The sequence below is a fragment of the Drosophila willistoni genome, unplaced genomic scaffold (assembly GCF_018902025.1).
Source record: "Drosophila willistoni isolate 14030-0811.24 unplaced genomic scaffold, UCI_dwil_1.1 Seg115.1, whole genome shotgun sequence".
In the NCBI taxonomy this organism is placed as follows: domain Eukaryota; kingdom Metazoa; phylum Arthropoda; class Insecta; order Diptera; family Drosophilidae; genus Drosophila; species Drosophila willistoni.
The window spans coordinates 20,001-34,625 of record NW_025814076.1 but is presented as its reverse complement, the minus strand read 5'-3'; the positions used below and the strand labels follow the sequence as shown (position 1 = coordinate 34,625).

Here is a 14,625-nt window from a genome sequence, read left to right as displayed (position 1 = left end):
CAAGCCAACTAAAGCCGAGTAAGGCACCAGGACCAGATGCCATCCCCAACCGGGCCCTCAAACTGGCAATGGCGCTGCGCCCAGACTCATTTTTGGAGACATACAATAAATGTCTAGATGAAGGAGTTTTCCCCACGATCTGGAAACGGCAAAAATTGGTTCTGATCCCGAAACCAGGGAAACCCGCAGGAACGGCCTCATCTTACAGGCCCATCTGCCTGGTGGATACTATGGGGAAAGTTCTAGAGGGTCTTATATGTACCCGGCTTCACAGAGCTATAAGTGCCGGAGGGGACCTATCATCCAATCAATTTGGATTTCGCAAAGCCAAATCGACGGTCGACGCCATTGGCAAGGTTGTCAGTATAGCCGCGGCAGCCATAGAAGGCACTCGATGGAAGCTTGGGACGAAGGAGTACTGTCTGATTGTCACGCTAGATGTTAAAAATGCTTTCAATACTGCAGACTGGGGATGTATTTTGGATGCATTATATAACTTTGGAGTCCCAGAGTATCTACGCGCAATTATCTGGAGCTACTTCGAGGACAGGCAACTGTGCTTCAGCACAACAAACGGCCAATCATCATACTCGGTTTCCGCAGGGGTACCCCAAGGCTCCGTTTTGGGGCCGCTGTTGTGGAACATTATGTATGACGGGATCCTTCGCTTGAACCTGCCGGCTGGCTGCGAAACCGTTGGATATGCTGACGATGTAGCTCTGGTCATAGTGGCAAAAGAAGTCGCGAAAGCGGAGGCGTTGGCGAACGAGGCGATCTTGCTCATCACAGAGTGGCTGCGTTCGGTGGGCCTACAACTAGCAGCTCACAAAACGGAGCTTGTCCTAATAAGCAGCAGGAAACGGGTCGAGACGGCATCGGTCAGTGTACAGGGCTCTATCATATGCTCGAAGCGGGCTATTCGGTACCTTGGAGTTTGGCTGGATACGCGGCTATGCTTTCGAGAACATCTGGAGCATGTGCACGCAAAGGCTCTGGAGTCAGCGAGGGCTTTAGCGAGAATCATGCTGAACACCCGCGGCCCCAGACAAGAAAGAAGACTGCTACTCTCTAGCGTTACAACATCCATCATTCTCTACGCGGCACAGGTATGGGCAGATGCAGTAAAGACAGAGAGCTATACCAGAGGTATCCGGGCAGCATATCGTCTCAGCGCGCTCAGGGTATGTTGCGGTTTCAGGACCATCTCCGACGACGCCGCACTGGTTATTGCGGGAATGGTTCCGATCGAGCTACAGATAGAGGAAGCTCGACTAGTAGCATCTTCGCTTGAGGATGGGCCATCTAGGAGGGAGAAGAGGGCTGACGCTAGAAGGAGAAGTATAGCCACCTGGCAGCAGAGGTGGGATCAATCCTCCAAGGGGCGTTGGACCCACAGAATGATTTCAGATGTACGTGCGTGGATTGGTAGGCAACACGGTGCCGTAAATTTCCATCTTACGCAATTCATCAGTGGGCATGGATGTTTTAGGTATTACCTACACCGTTTGGGACACGACGCATCCCCCTTCTGCCCGTCCTGCGGGGACGGCGTCATTGAAGATGCAGAGCATGTAATGTTTGAATGCAATCGCTTCTCTGGCGAACGGGAAGTGCTATTCCAAGAAGTGGGTACCACCCTTACAGTTGATAACCTGATAGAGGAGATGATCTCGAGTCCACGTAAGTGGGACGCGGTAAACTCCTTCGCAGCTAACGCGATGCGCGATCTGCGATTAGCCGAACGCCGGAGGGCAGGGGTGGAGGTACGGCATTAAAAACAACTCGACTGCTGTGAAGCATTACCTTTCGGCCGTCCCGCAGCAGTTCTTGTCATTTTTCTTGTATATTACTGTAGTGTACGTATTGTATCTTAATGTATTGTACGTATACTGTATGTTGCCTCACTGTTATATGTAATTAATTTGTTAAATAAATAGAATTAAAAAAAAAACACACAGCGAACCCAAGTGCAACAATAAAGTGCCAGGAGAAGCTAGCTTGAGGGCGGAGGTCGCCACATTTTGGGTAATGCAAAATTACATTATAACGGCATAAATTTAAATAAATGCCGGTCTCGGGATTTTTATGCATTTTTATCGCATAACAAATACTTTTGTTACTCCTTGCCACCAACGATCCAACCAGGAACGGAGAGAGAGAGAGAGAGAGAGTGAACCTCTAATGATCCACATAACGCCCCCCAAAATCTGTATGTGCGGCTGCTGCAGCAGTCAGCTAGTGAAATTTCCTTCCGTTTTATTTTTTTTTTGGTTCCTTTTGGCTAGAACGCGAAAAGCTTTCATTGGCATGCCAGACAATGTAGACCCACGTATGAGTGTGTGAGTGGGTGAGTGTGAATCCCCCGGTTGTTATTTGTATGCCCCTAAAATTATGCAAAGTAATCCTGTCTGGCGCTTCTCCTACGCCTACACCAATACCAACTTGAAATTCTATCCGAGAGCCATGTAAGTAAGCAAAATCCGAGCCGATATTTGCAATTGTTAACGTAATAAGCGGTTTTAAGTGCAAGCTACACCTGTCCTGGCCCTGGCTCTGGATCGTTGCTAGCAATCCACAGTCTGGGGCGTCTGTGTTGCATGAGCAAATATTTGGGTACCTTTTTTTCCTTCTGCTTCCTCTTCTCTCATTCGGTCTTTCGCTCTGGCGTTTTTCTTCTGGCTGCATGTGCCTTTGTTCCACTATTTGGGTTATGGTTTGAGTCTGAGGATGGAGACGCTGCTTTTGTATATTTTTAAGCGCTTTTTCATTCAATTTACGAAATTGAAGTGGGAATTGAGAAATAAATTCCGTTTCGCTGTGTTTCGGTTACGGCTTTGGCTTTCGGCTTTTCCTCCCAATCTCTCTCAGTCTCTCCATTGCACTCGATGACTATGCAACTTTGGGGCCTTGGCTTTGCGTGTTTGCATCACACGACTGTAGCGGATGTGGCCAGTTCCCGGACGGGGTCGGTCCTTGGCTTGGCCCGACGAAATTAGTTGGAATGCAAACGTTTAACTTAATGAAATAATAGAGCTTCACTTGAAGGTCGACAGCAAAACCGGAAAGGAGAACCATTTAAATGTTGCATAAAGCGCATTTCCGTTTATTGTCCATCGATCTTGTCTCTCCTTCTCTCTCTCTCTCTGTCTCTGCCTTTATCTCTATCGTGGTCTCACATCAGTATTTATATAGCCAGTGTTCCAGTGCTCTAGTTTTGCTTGCACTTGAAAGTGTCCAGTTACCAAGATAAATAGCTGCAGTTGCAATAAATCACATGCAAATTTCTTTCTTGACATTTATGTATAGACCCGATGGAATAAAAGCCGCGCCAAGGATGGAGTTGTAGATTTTTCTGTGTCGCCATGGCAATGTGTGTGTGTGTGTGTATGTGTGGCTTATCTTAGTCGAAGCAAATTCGGCCCACTCATTGTCCCACTGACTTAGGTCTTCAGACTTCTATGTTTACTACCCAACTACTTATCACAAGTGCCCGTATCTTGATTCGCCCCCTCTGCACATTTTTAGAATTGGTCTTTTTGTGCTCTTTTCTGCTCAGTTAGTCGACTCATTCCTTACTTCAAGCATTTTCAATTTGTATTAAAAGGTTTTTTCGTAGGCCAAAGAGCTTCTTTCCATGCATGCGTTGCGGCCATGGTCTAGCAAAAAAAAAGAAAGTAGAAAAGAGATAGAAAAACGAATCTACTCCTCGTTTTGGATATCGTCATCCAATTTGTGCTGATAATTTCACGGTTTGTTGACAACTCAGGTGGACAAAGCTGTGTTGTGTGTCTCTATGGCTTTATGGCCCGACCTGACCTCCAAGTAATGCTTCTAAGTATACCTGCTCTGTGTCCTGTCTCTCCGACTCTCCATTGTCATGACATGCCCTGCTTGATAGTCACTAAGCCAAAACTAAACACATTCCGGAAAGTCGTTCATGGAGAGGGGCAATCTATTGAGAGGTTTCCCATTGAATCAGTTGTTTGAGTTTTGTATCGAAATGATTGCCTTGTCAATTGGGTTATGGTTCAATGTGCTGGCGGTAAATGTATTAGGACTGCTTCGATAGGTATCACTTTAGTAGAGAGAAAAGATGTTCCTCTAAAGAAAGCCTTTGATATATGTGAAAAAAGAAAATGTATCGTCATATGAGCGCATGTTCTGCATGTTGTTTTCCCATCTGTTATTCGATACTCATTTCTTTTGTTTTCTTTTTTTTTTATTACTGGCATCTCTCTCATTACAAGGGGAAACATTTTTATTTAAACCGATTGAGTGATTCATTGTAATTTATTTCATTTAAATCGTTTGTTTGACACAAGCTCAGTGTAATAAACAGAAAAAACAACAGTCATCCAGTGAGGCGAGCAACCAACCAACAGTGAAGCTGGTAAAGGAAAAAAAGCATAAAATGTTCAATACATTTTTACAGTTTGGCTCTGGCAATACGCATACGCACCGTTGGCCAGCAACAGAAGCAAAACCAAGAGTAGACATGCATTTTGGCGAGCCAAAAAAATAAAAAAGGGAAGCAAAAACCAATGTGAAAAATGAATGTGTCAGTTTGATGTGCCGTTGATCTGTTTCGCCTTGGTATACACATACAAATATCCTTTCCATCTACTGTGCTCATTGGATATATACGAATTGTGATGTAACATTTTAAGTGAACGAGAAGGAATATTTGCAATTATATTTATAAAATAAAAATTACAAGCTATATATGTAAAAGGCAAGTTCAAATTAACCATTTAAGTAAATGGTCCAATTTCCAGAACTCCAAGTCGTAAAGGAAAAGTTGAAATGAAAATGAAACCTTTGGATACCTAAGAGATATATGGAATATCTATGTTGTAGTTTTAAATGCAAGGTGATTAAATATTTTCACTGTATGTTGGTTGAGTTTATTTCATGCCAAGCGAGTCAGCCGCTTTTGCTTGTATTGTATACTATGGCCTGAGAGACAGACAACTGGCAGAATGGCAGCCAAAACAAGGTTTTGGGCCTCGTTCGGTCTGGTCGAACGAAATGTTTTTAGTGATTTCACTTTTGCGTACATTTTCCATTGCATACTTTTCAGCTTGCGCCTCTCCGCAAAACAACACGAAACGACGTCAACAGCAGCAGCAGCAGCCGCACTCGGCGCAATCAACGCAACGAGGCATTAATTTGTTGTACACTGTGTGACATAATTGGGTGACAGTGCGGCAAAAATAAAAATAAAAGGAGAAGAAATGAAAAAATGTACAGAAATTAAAAATACTGTCGGCCGGCAGTTGCAGTGACGCTTCTATTTCAACTTCTGACTTTCTTTCTCTCTTCTCTCTCTCTCTCTCTTTCTCTCTCTGTGGTTGTTTCTGCCTGCTTGCACCTGTCGGTGGCAGGCTTGGCTTTGGCTCCGAGTGGCACATTCATGTTTATTAGCCTATGAAAAATTTGTTAGATTTGCGCTTTTCGTTTAAGGCCGCATTCAAATTTTAATTAATGCAGTCTCGCACTTTGCCACTTTTCTGTCTCTATCACTCTTCTCTTTGGCTTCGTGCCCATTTTTGGTTGCAACTATTTTTTTTATGGTCTTTTTTAAATTGATTTAGTCAAGGCAATGTCGAGAATTCAGTTTCAGTTATCGTTCACACACACACACATGTTCTTAACTTCTTTTCTGGCACTCTCTTTCACTCTTTGAGTTTACTTCACTAAGAGTCTTACAAGTTATGCCATTCCACCACATTCGTACTGTGGTTTTTGTATACTTTTCATACCCTTGCAAAAAGGGTATATTAATTTTGGTCAAAAGTGTGCAACGCATAGAAGGAAGCATTTCCGACCATATAAAGTATATATATATTCTTGATCAGCACGACGACACGAGTTCAAATCGCCCTGTCCGTCCGTCCGTCCGTCCGTCTGGATCAACGCAAACTCCTCCTAGACCGAAAGAGCTACAGAGCTGAAATTTTGCATGTATATACTGCACAGTTTGTATAACATGGATTCAGCCGCATCGGATCACTAAATCAAATAGCTGCCATACAAACGGCAGTCACGAGCAGTGACTTTTCTTAAAAGCTGCGTTATTTTTTGAGCTATTGTGGTAAAATTGAATGTTGGTAATTTTTTTTACACTTATAAACGACTGTGCCAAATTTGATCAAGATCGGGTGACTATATCATAAGCTCCCCTAGGAACGACCGGTGGAAAACAGTGACTTTGATCAATATCTTCGTTCTTTTCTATGCTAAGATTGTAAGCCGTTCTTTTGCAACATTGGTCCTTTTAGATAAAACGTTTTTCCACTGTGACGGCTAAGGATAAGGAAAGAGTTACCAAAATAGTTGCAAGGGTATACAAACTTTGACGCGGTCGAAGTAAGCCCTGGCCCTCCGGTTTTAATTTAGTTTTATATAAGTCAGTTTTCTTCATTATTTTTGATGACAAAATTTACTTGCCAAAGTTTCGTTAGTAAAGCAACGTCCATAAATGATTATTACATTTTATTATTTTTCTATTACGATAAACTATCGTTTGACCGTTGCCAGTCAGAATAATCGGTAGACAAATGAGTCTGCCGTAATCGTCACTTTTTTTTTATATTTCAAAATATAAATTCCATAAACTGGCCATGGAGAGAGAACCGGATGGTATAAATGGTCAGCAGCCCCCTTACATAAACATACTTCCAGAGATCAGGCAGTTTGTTGTGGTGGTGGTTTCCTCCTCGGAACGCGCAAAAAACTTTTGCGATCTGTTAGAACAGATCTTTTGGATATTTTTGGATTTCGGAAACGTTCGCAGTAGGTTTTGTGCCACATACTCTCGAAATGGACCATTTATATATGAAGGTACCACTCAACAATAAATTTTCATATGTATTTTTATAAATACCATCAAATTTCATTATAATAAATAAATAAATAGACATTGCCGATTATAAATGCATGAGACATATGTATTTGAGAAATGTACCGATATTACATATGACTGACCATGCTCGACATCACACCACCTAAGTAGGTTTTGTGCCACATACTCTCGAAATTGACCATTTATGTTTGAAGGTACCACTCAACAATAAATTTTCATATGTATTTTTATAAATACCATCAAATTTCATTATAATAAATAAATAAATAGACATTGCCGATTATAAATGCATGAGACATATGTATTTAAGAATTTTACCAATATTACATATGACTGACCATGCTCGACATCACACCACCTAAGTAGGTTTTGTGCCACATACTCTCGAAATGGACCATTTATATATGAAGGTACCACTCAACAATAAATTTTCATATGTATTTTTATAAATACCATCAAATTTCATTATAATAAATAAATAAATTGACATTGCCGATTATAAATGCATGAGACATATGTATTTAAGAATTTTACCAATATTACATATGACTGACCATGCTCGACATCACACCACCTAAGTAGGTTTTGTGCCACATACTCTCGAAATGGACCATTTATATATGAAGGTACCACTCAACAATAAATTTTCATATGTATTTTTATAAATACCATCAAATTTCATTATAATAAATAAATAAATAGACATTGCCGATTATAAATGCATAAGACATATGTATTTAAGAATTTTACCAATATTACATATGACTGACCATGCTCGACATCACACCACCTAAGTAGGTTTTGTGCCACATACTCTCGAAATGGACCATTTATATATGAAGGTACCACTCAACAATAAATTTTCATATGTATTTTTATAAATACCATCAAATTTCATTATAATAAATAAATAAATAGACATTGCCGATTATAAATGCATAAGACATATGTATTTAAGAATTTTACCAATATTACATATGACTGACCATGCTCGACATCACACCACCTAAGTAGGTTTTGTGCCACATACTCTCGAAATGGACCATTTATATATGAAGGTACCACTCAACAATAAATTTTCATATGTATTTTTATAAATACCATCAAATTTCATTATAATAAATAAATAAATAGACATTGCCGATTATAAATGCATAAGACATATGAATTTAAGAATTTTACCAATATAACATATGACTGACCATGCTCGACATCACACCACCTAAGTAGGTTTTGTGCCACATACTCTCGAAATTGACCATTTATGTTTGAAAGTACCACTCAATAATAAATTAACATTTTTTCCCCATACAATAAATGGGCGTTTTTAAGAAATCACCAAAGTATAAAACATTCGTATGTGATATGCATATTCCCATATGATATGGATGTTCCCATACGATAAATGGGCGATATTAATATTTTTAGTTTTTAGTAAAATTTTTTTCATATATATAGTCGATATTAAATAAATCCCATACGTTATGATATATTTTCATATGATATGAAAATTTTAAATGTTGAGTAAATTTTTATTTTTTTCATATGAATGGGCGAAATTAAATAAATCGCATACGTTATGATATATATTTTCATACGATATGAGAAATTTTGAATGTTGAGTAATTTTTTTTTTTTCATATAAATGGGCGAAATTAAATAAATCCCATACGTTATGATATATATTTTCATATGATATGAAAAATTTTAAATGTTGAGTAAATTTTTTTTGAAATTAAATAAATCCCATACGTTATGATATATTTTCATATGATATGAAAAATTTTAAATGTTGAGTAAATTTGTTTTTTTTTTTCATATATATGGGCGATATTAAATAAATCCCATACGTTATGATATATTTTCATATGATATGAAAAATTTTAATGTTGAGTAAATTTTTATTTTTTCATATGAATGGGCGAAATTAAATAAATCCATACGTTATGATATATATCATATGATATGAAAAATTTTAATGTTGAGTAAATTTTTTTTTTTTTCATATGAATGGGCGAAATTAAATAAATCCCATACATTATGATATATATTTTCATATGATATGAAAAATTTTAAATGTTGAGTAAATTTTTTTTTTTTTTCATATGAATGGGCGAAATTAAATAAATCGCATACGTTATGATATATTTTCATATGATATGAAAAATTTTAAATGTTGAGTAAATTTTTTTTTTCATATAAATGGGCGAAATTAAATAAATCCCATACGTTATGATATATATTTTCATATGATATGAAAAATTTTAAATGTTAAGTAAATTTTTTTTTTTTCATATAAATGGGCGATATTAAATAAATCGCATACGTTATGATATATTTTCATATGATATGAGAAATTTTGAATGTTGAGTAAATTTTTTTTTTTTTCATATATATCATCACATTTTGTAATTTTTGCCATATGTTAACGTTTGATCAAATTTAATAATTGTCCCTTGGATAGATCTTAAATAAAGTAAACAGAACCAAAAAAAAAAAAAAAAAAAAAAAAAAAAAAAATATATATGGGCGATATTAAATAAATCCCATACGTTATGATATATTTTCATATGATATGAAAAATTTTAATGTTGAGTAAATTTTTTTTTTTTCATATAAATTATGAAGATGACAGTTGGCACCGCCGTTTTCATTTATTAAAGTTATATACATATAACATTTTTTTCTTTTGACCTTTTAATAGGTACAGTAGGAATCTCTTTAAATATATATATTGCGTCACTAAATAAATGACGATTCATTTGGCTACATTATGACGATCACAGTTGAAACCGCCGTTTTCGTTCTTTTAAGTTATATACATATAACATTATTTTTCCACCTTTCAATATGGACAGTAGGAGTTTCTTTAAAAATATTTATTGTATCTCTGAATAAATGACAATTCATTTGGCAACATTATGAAGATGACAGTTGGCACCGCCGTTTTCATTTATTAAAGTTATATACATATAACATTTTTTTCTTTTGACCTTTTAATAGGTACAGTAGGAATCTCTTTAAATATATATATTGCGTCACTAAATAAATGACGATTCATTTGGCTACATTATGACGATCACAGTTGGAACCGCCGTTTTCGTTCTTTTAAGTTATATACATATAACATTATTTTTCCACCTTTCAATATGGACAGTAGGAGTTTCTTTAAATATATTTATTGTGTCTCTGAATAAATGACAATTCATTTGGCAACATTATGAAGATGACAGTTGGCACCGCCGTTTTCATTTATTAAAGTTATATACATATAACATTTTTTTCTTTTGACCTTTTAATAGGTACAGTAGGAATCTCTTTAAATATATATATTGCGTCACTAAATAAATGACGATTCATTTGGCTACATTATGACGAACACAGTTTGAAACGCCGTATTCGTTCTTTTAACTTATATATATATATAACTTTTTTTTTCACCCATTTAAACATGAAGAGTAGGAATCTCTTAAAGTACATTCATTGCGTCACTAAAGAAATGACGATACATTTGGCTACCTAAAAAAAAAGAGGATAGAAATGGACTTATTATTATATGAAATACTCTTCCATATAATAATAGTACATCAGCAATTTAAAAAAATCGAATCATCAAGCAAAGGATAAGCTTCAGTGGATCGCAGTATGGCAGCTGCTCAACCACTTACAACACCTTGCCTGTTACAAAAGTCGTTTACAATTGATTCTAGGCTTTGTCATTGTATTAAATAATGTTTTAATAAGTAACTAGCGCGGCATCAGGTGATCGAAGATCCTCCCAATTTACTATGTTACAAATAACATTGGCATCACATCCATTGTCGTTTATAAAATAAACTTTTAATGGTTTAGAAGCCATACAATGCAAATTGCCCCTTATTTATCATTGCAGTCCAGCACGGATACGACCTTAGAGGCGTTCAGGCATAATCCAACGGACGTAGCGTCATACCACTGTTCGCTCGAACAAGTATTGTGCCATTGGTCCGTACCTGCGGTTCCTCTCGTACTACGCAGGAATGCTGTCGCAACAACGTTTTGTCATTAGTAGGGTAAAACTAACCTGTCTCACGACGGTCTAAACCCAGCTCACGTTCCCTTGCATGGGTGAACAATCCAACGCTTGGTGAATTTTGCTTCACAATGATAGGAAGAGCCGACATCGAAGGATCAAAAAGCGACGTCGCTATGAACGCTTGGCCGCCACAAGCCAGTTATCCCTATGGTAACTTTTCTGACACCTCTTGTTAAAAACTCTTTAAACCAAAAGGATCGATAGGCGAGCTTTTGCTGTCCCTGTGTGTACTGAACACCGGAGATCAAGTCAGCATTGCCCTTTTGCTCTATGTGTGGTTTCTGTCCGACTGGAGCTGGCTTGGCCCTCCGTTATTATTTGGGTGTCCGCCGAGTCAAACTTACTGGCAAGTCCTTGAATTGGATCATACCTGAGTAATTGGAGTTATACCAATATTTCAATTAAATACATAATGCACTCTCTCATAAAGAATTGTTTCGATTATATAAAAACTCGTGATACTTTGATCAAAAGCTTGCATCAAAACCCATACCATAAGATATATAATTATCCGTTAATGCTGAAATGATACAGTTCCATTTTGTAAGTAAGGAACACGAGTATAGTATTAAGGGCGATATCACAGGAATTCTCCCAGATTTACACTGCTATAGCTCTCTCTTGTCTCCAGACTAAGTCGCTAAGGATAGTATTGCTCCAGACTATATTATGATTCTTCCAACGCTTCTTGCTCAAGCCGTAACCCAAGGTTGCTTGCCGCTCGAATTAGCTACTGAAGAACTAGGACTAGGAATCACAGCACCAGAAACACCAGAGTTCGAGTCGACTGATCGACTTACATTAGATTACAGGCAAGACATTTGGCCTAAGAGAGTCATAGTTACTCCCGCCGTTGACCCGCGCTTACTTGAATTTCTTCACTTTGACATTCAGAGCACTGGGCAGAAATCACATTGTGTCAACACCCGCTAGGGCCATCACAATGCTTTGTTTTAATTAGACAGTCGGATTCCCCAAGTCCGTGCCAGTTCTGAATTGATTGTTAATTGATAATCGTTATAATTTAAAAGAACTAATTAAAAATTAGTATTCTTAAAAATTTTAGCAAGAAAGTTCCACAATTGGCTACGTAACTAACTATCCGGGGAACAAATAACTATCATAAATGATAGAAACTCTATTTACCCAGAACGAGCACATAAACCATGTTATTGTTTCCCAATCAAGCCCGACTATCTCAATCTTCAGAGCCAATCCTTATCCCGAAGTTACGGATCTAATTTGCCGACTTCCCTTACCTACATTATTCTATCGACTAGAGACTCTTCACCTTGGAGACCAGCTGCGGATATTGGTACGGCCTGTTGAGAAGTTTGCGTATCCCCACCATAAATTTTCAAGGTCCGAGGAGAAAATATCGACACAACAGTATATGTCATGCTCTTCTAGCCCATCTACCATATCTCTCTGCGAAAGACTTCCATGGTAGTACGGCTATAAAACAGAAAAGAAAACTCTTCCGATACCTCTCGACGGCTTCTTTATGGTCGTTCCTGTTGCCAGGATGAGCACGAGGCCCATATTTAATAACAAACGGATACTCAACAGGTTACGGAATTGGAACCGTATTCCCTTTCGTTCAAAATTATTCAAGTGTTTTATTATTTATTATTTCATTTGACATTTTTAAAACTTGAAAATTTTCGGCTTTCGCCTTGAACTTAGGACCGACTAACTCGTGATCAACCACTGTTCACACGAAACCCTTCTCCACTTCAGTCCTCCAAGGTCTCATTCGATTATTTGCTACTACCACCAAGATCTGTACCAATGGCGGCTCCATGCAGGCTTACGCCAAACACTTCTAAGCACACCATTGTACCTTCCTACTCACTAAAGTTTCAAAATTTATATTATAAATAATATAAATCATCTACTTTAGCGGTAATGTATAGGTATACAACTTAAGCGCCATCCATTTTAAGGGCTAGTTGCTTCGGCAGGTGAGTTGTTACACACTCCTTAGCGGATTTCGACTTCCATGATCACCGTCCTGCTGTTTTAAGCAACCAACGCCTTTCATGGTTTCTGTATGAGTTGTTAATTTGGGCACCGTAACATTACGTTTGGTTCATCCCACAGCGCCAGTTCTGCTTACCAAAAGTGGCCCACTGGGCACAATATATCATAACCTTAAACTTCATATCAAGAAAGTTAAGGTTCTTACCCATTTAAAGTTTGAGAATAGGTTAAGATCGTTTCGACCCTAAGGCCTCTAATCATTCGCTTTACCAGATAAGATTATTTTATATAACATTTAAATGCACCAGCTATCCTGAGGGAAACTTCGGAAGGAACCAGCTACTAGATGGTTCGATTGGTCTTTCGCCCCTATACTCAATTCTGACAATCGATTTGCACGTCAGAACTGTTTCGGTCTTCCATCAGGGTTTCCCCTGACTTCAACCTGATCAAGTATAGTTCACCATCTTTCGGGTCACAGCATATATGCTCAAGGTACGTTCCAGTTAGAGGTATAAATAATATAAATATCATTATACATAACTATATAGAACGCCCCGGGATTGTGTTAATTATCTATAAATAGTTAAAAAACTAATCCCATTATTAGTCAAGTTAATTATGCTATTAGGTTTATATCCCAATAACTTGCACATATGTTAGACTCCTTGGTCCGTGTTTCAAGACGGGTCCCGAAGGTATCCTGAATCTTTCGCATTGTTAATCATACAAGTGCATATAATAAACACAGAAAATCAATGATAATCATGCTATTATATAATTCCGAAAAATTAACGCACTGTATTCATATAAATCTATCAACACTTTATCAAATTAATGACATTTATTCTATGTTAAAATGCAAGCAAAATAATTTAAATAAACTATAAGTCATATTTTATGATAAATTTGGTTTATGTTAATAGATTACAATGTCCTTATATGGAAAAAATGCACACTATTATTATAATATTATTAAAATATTAAAACTCTAATGATGAATTTTCCATAATGGATATTCAGGTTCATCGGGCTTAACCTCTAAGCAGTTTCACGTACTATTTAACTCTCTATTCAGAGTTCTTTTCAACTTTCCCTCACGGTACTTGTTTACTATCGGTCTCATGGTTATATTTAGTTTTAGATGGAGTTTACCACCCACTTAGTGCTGCACTATCAAGCAACACGACTCTTTGGAAACACCATCTAGTAATCATTAACGTTATACGGGCCTGGCACCCTCTATGGGTAAATGGCCTCATTTAAGAAGGACTTAAATCATTAATTTCTCATACTAGAATATTGATGCTCCATACACTGCATCTCACATTTGCCATAAAGACAAAGTGACTTAGTGCTGAACTATTTTCTTTTCGCTCGCCGCTACTAAGAAAATCCTTGTTAGTTTCTTTTCCTCCCCTAATTAATATGCTTAAATTCAGGGGTAGTCCCATATGAGTTGAGGTTGTATATACACACAAATATATTATTTAATATATTAAAACCATTGTTAATTTTTACTTTAAGTGAAGAATAATATTATGACACAATTATTTTTTCATTTCATATCATTAATAAGAGGCAATTCTAGATTAAAATTTAATATTTTTTATGCTAGACATTCCTCAGTATCATTTGATTTGAAAAAGAAAATTATACATCTTCGTTTTTCTCATACATATGTGAGCCAATGTGTTTCAAT

The 14,625-nt window shown here is 37.3% G+C and overlaps 1 non-coding gene across 1 annotated transcript; it reads right to left on the bottom strand.

The window, feature by feature from the left end:
• Positions 1 to 10,469: 10,469 nt before the first annotated feature.
• LOC124460798 lies at positions 10,470 to 14,391 on the bottom strand. The gene has a single exon (XR_006954795.1). It is a non-coding gene; the product is annotated as a large subunit ribosomal RNA (ribosomal RNA).
• Positions 14,392 to 14,625: the final 234 nt, after the last annotated feature.